The 4,767-nt window shown below is 41.5% G+C and overlaps 1 non-coding gene across 1 annotated transcript; it reads right to left on the bottom strand.

The window, feature by feature from the left end:
- Nucleotides 1-1,882: 1,882 nt before the first annotated feature.
- On the bottom strand, nucleotides 1,883-1,955 carry TRNAE-UUC. Its single transcript has one exon. It is a non-coding gene; the product is annotated as a tRNA-Glu (tRNA).
- Between the last annotated feature and the right edge of the window lie 2,812 nt (nucleotides 1,956-4,767).

Below are 4,767 nucleotides of genomic sequence, written 5' to 3'. Positions count from 1 at the left end.
CTAACCACTTCATCCTCTGCTGCCAGCTTCTCCTGCCTCAGGCTTTCCCAGAATCAGGGTCTTTTCCAATAAGTTGGCTTTTTGCATCGGGTGGCCAAAGCATTAAGCTTCAGCTTCAACGTCAGTCCTTTCAATGAATATTCAGGATTTCCTTCAGGATTGAGTGTTTTGATCTCCTTATATTGATTAACTCTGGTTAATAGATTATTTAATAGTTTATTTCACTTGTATTATACATGACCTTATATACTTTTTTTGAGTCCAGAAAAGTTTGGTTATATTCTCAACATAGGAATGGTAGCAGTACTTCTTATGGACAATGCACTTTCTGTTTTTTAATTTTTATTTAATACTGAAGTAGAGTTTTTGATGTTTTAGTTTCAGGTGTACAACAAAGTGAATTTTAAAAAATAGATACATGTATATGTATAACTGAATCACTTTGCTACAGACCACTTTGCTGTAGACAAGACTTTTAAAACTTGTCTTCAGTGACCACATTTTAATTTGCTAAACAGGAAGCTGGGGGAACTATAAAAGTCATTTTAAAGCAATGTAAATTGCATTCATTGTTCCCGCTGTCATCATCAATAGCCTATCCCTGAATCTCCTGGTTAGGACTAGACCCACACTGACCCACATAGACTGGAGAGTCTGGGTCTGATGGTTGTTTCTCTTTCAGGCAAGCTCTTGTATTGGGACAGAGAAATAAGCAGACCCAGACTCACCTGTCATCCAATTCTCTCCTTTGTCATTCTCATTATTTTTAAAAAGTCCAGAAAAACATTATCTGAGTATTAAGTATATATTTGTTGAAGCTTATTTATGGAAAAAAAAATGTTTTAAACTATTATAAGAATACTGAGTAAAATGGGGGAAGATTAGAAATAGATTTAACACTAATGTTATTCTTAAAATGTTAACAATATGATTGTTTAATAATAATGTAAATACTATTATTAAAAATAGATTTAATAACAATAGAAATATTCTTCATTTTATATCAAACCTATTTTTTTTTAAATAAAAGAGATGGGAGAGAAAGAAGGAAATGAAAAATAAAAAGAAACAGGAGTGAGAGGTGTGAAACATGATAGAAGGGGAGGGAGAATCTAATGGAAAACTAAAGATATAAAAAAGGAGATAAAAAGATCGATGAGGGTTTCCTTGGTGGTCCAGTGGTTAAGACTCCATGCTTCCACTGCAGGGGACCTAGGTTTGACCCCTTGTTGGGGAACTAAGATCCTGCAAGCCAAGTGGAATGGCCAAAAAAAAAAATTTTTTTAATTTAATTAAAAAAAATTTTTTTAAGCCCCATTCTCTTTCCCACTTAAAAAAGAGAGAGAGAGAGAAAGAGACGGATGAAAATAGAGATTCCTAAACTGATAAGGTAGACTTTTTGCACTAATGTAAGGAAAGGAAAAAGATGACAGAAATTTATCTTTGTCTAATAAGATGCTAAAATCTTTCTTCTTAAATAAGCTGTCCTTTGATTCAGTCTTCCCTCTAGCTACCACTCCATTATCTTCTTATCTTCTCCAAGCTTCTTTTAAGAAGCCTGCACTTACTATCTTCACTTCCTTTCTGTGGATTAGCTCTTTAATCCTCTATAATCTGGCTTCTGCCACAAATCCTCACCAGAACCTGCCCTCACCAAGGTCATAGCTGCCACCAAGGTCATGATTGGACCTTGCCTGTTTCTTGAACAATGTTGACACATCCTTGCCTCTTAGAACTTCTGACTTGAATTCTGGATGCTGTTCCTTTCAGTTAGCCTTCTACCTATCTGACCAGCATCCCCTCATCCTAAAGGTGCTTCCCTCATCCAATCTTGTATTTATTTTAATTTTTTGGCCACACCATATGGCTTGAGGAATCCTAGCTCCCTGACCAGGGATTGAACCTGGGGCTTCTGTAGTGAAAGCACAGAGTCCTAACCACTGGACCACCAGGGAATTCTTCAACCCTTAACTTTAGTGTTTCTTAGAATTCCATGCAATTCCTACCATTCAGCACCTGGGTCAGTGGAAAACCACCTAACAGGATTTTAGCAGCTTATACATCCTCGGTTAGCATGTAGCCATTTATGATCCCAAACTTCACATCTCCAGCTGTACAATTATCCAAGTGTTCACACCTTTGTATCCAGTTACCAAGCCCATCATTTCATACATAGCCAATAAAGAATTCATTATGTTTGCAGAGAAAGGATCTCCTTTTCAGATTCTGTATGATTAAAAAACAAGCCAACCATTCAGCGAGGAGCTAAAACCACTATGAGAGATGAGAAAATGCAGTCCAAGTCCTAACCAATGGACTGCCAGGGAAGTCCCTGCAATGAAATAGTTGAGATAACAGTGACAGACTATTTTTGAGGGGCTCCAAAATCAGTGCAGATGGTGACTGCAGCCATGAAATTAAAAGAAGCTTGCTCCTTGGAAGAAAAGTTACAATCAACCTCGACAGCATATTAAAAAGCAGAGACATTACTTTGCCAACAAAGGTCCGTCTAGTCAAAGCTATGATTTTTCCAGTAGTCATATATGAATGTGAGAGTTGGACTATAAAGAAAGCTGACCACCGAAGAATTGATGCTTTTGAACTGTGGTGTTGGAGAAGACTCTTGAGAGTCCCTTGAACAGCAAGGAGATCCAACCAGTCCATCTTAAAGGAAATCAGTCCTGAATATTCATTGGAAAGACTGATGCTAAAGCTGAAACTCCAATACTTTGGCCACCTGATGTGAAGAGCTGACTCCTTGGAAAAGACCCTGATGCTAGGAAAGATTGAAGGCAGGAGGAGAAGGGGACGACAAGAGGATGAGATGGTTGGATGGCATCACCGACTCTCTGGACATGAGTTTGAGTAAGCTCTGGGAGTTGGTGATGGACATGGAGGCCTGGTGTGCTGCAGTCCATGGGATTGCAGAGTCTGACACGACTGAGCGACTGAACTGAACTGAACTGACTCAGAAAAAGGATCTGACATATCCTCATGCCTCAGTCCTCAGAAATAAATAAGGCAAGACTTTGCATCATTGCTGTTGTTCAGCTGTGTCCGACCCCATGGACTGTAGCAACTGTAGTGACTCTTTGTGACTCCATGGCCTGTAGCCTGCCAGACTCTTCTGTCTAGGCAAGAATACTGGAGTGGGTTGCCATTCCCTTCTCCAAGGGAATCTTCCCAACCCAGGGATCGAACCTGCATCTCCTGGGTCTCCTGCATTACCGCTGAGCCAGCACGGAAGCCCCAGGGTCCTGAGCACCAGTACCCAAGTCTCTGCCTCAGTCCATACAAGTCAGTCGTGTCCGACTCTCTGTGGCCCTGTGAATCGTGCCCTCCAGGCTCCTCTGTCCATGGGATTCCCCAAGCAAGACTACTGGAGTGGGTTGCCATTGCCTCCTCCAGGGGATGGTCTGGTAAGACTAAATGATGCAGCTATGAGCTTTCTAGATTGTTCAAGAAAAGAGAAGGCTTGGGAGAGTCACAAGGAAGACTCGAGGGAGCCTTGATGACTGCAGTTTCAGAGAAGCTGGCAGGGACCTGCACGGCCCGCCTTTCTCTGCAGAAGCCTCTTCCTCTCCAGGGTCCCTGATGGGGGACTTCCAGTCTCCCTGGCTTCCAGGATGGGGGTTCAGGCTGGGACCAGAGTAGGGCAGTGTGACTAATGGCACAAGATCCATAACTGCTCGGGTCTGGGCTCAAATTCTGACTCCAGCACTTACTGGCAGGGACTGTGGCCAAGTTACTTAACTTATATGAAAGCATCGGCTGCCTCATGGACTGCAGCCTACCAGGTTCCTCCGTCCATGGGATTTTCTAGGCAAGAGGACTGGAATGGGTTGCCATTGAAGGCAATGGCAACCCATTCCAGTCCTCTTGCCTGGAGAATCCCACAGACAGAGGAGCCTGGACGGCTACCGTCCATGGGGTCACAAAGAGTCAGACATGACTGAAGTGACTTAGCATGCACACATGCATTCCAAAATATAACAACAGATATCTTTAGCTGATATAACTATGAGTGGTTTTCAGTTTTCTTTTTGTGCACAAAAAAATCATTCTCACAACCAAACAAACGTCACTTGTTGGTCCTGTCATCATACCCAGCACATCATTTAGGACTCCCTGTGTAGGATCACCAGCTCCTTAACCCAGGTTGATGTGATTGGAAATGTGGAACTGCTTATGGCTGCAGTTTGCTCCTGTGGTGGTTAGATTCTCAGGGCACCTTTCTTTTTTTATTCTAAAGAAGTACAGTTGATTTACAATTTTGTATTAGTGTACAATAGGTATGCTATACAATAGCTGTATAGCAACGTGATTCAGTTATACATCAGTCAACCATCCTTGTTTCTCTGGAATGAATTCAACTTGATCGTGGTGTATGATCCTTTTTACGTGTTGTTGGTTTCGTTTGCTGAGATTTTGTTGAGGAGTTTTACACCTATATTCATCAAAGATATCGGCCTCTAGTCTGCTTTTTTGGTAGTGTCTTTATCTGGTTTTGGTATGACAGGTGGCAGGAATACATGAAGGAGAAAAGACAGCTTCTTCAGTAAGTGGTATTGGGAAAATTGGACTGATACATGTAAAAGAATGAAATTACAACATTCCCTAACACCGTATACCAATAAATAAATAAATAATAATAATAACCACCTCAAAGTAAAGACCTAAATCCAAGATGGGACTGTCCACTGGTTAAACTCAGGGGCCCTTTTCCATCCACTACCACCTGGAAAGCTGCTTGCTCCACACATTCTC

This window comes from Oryx dammah, unplaced genomic scaffold (assembly GCF_014754425.2).
Source record: "Oryx dammah isolate SB20612 unplaced genomic scaffold, SCBI_Odam_1.1 HiC_scaffold_15, whole genome shotgun sequence".
Lineage (NCBI taxonomy): Eukaryota > Metazoa > Chordata > Mammalia > Artiodactyla > Bovidae > Oryx > Oryx dammah.
Note: the sequence above shows the minus strand (reverse complement) of the source record. Positions and strands in the feature narration are given on the sequence as shown.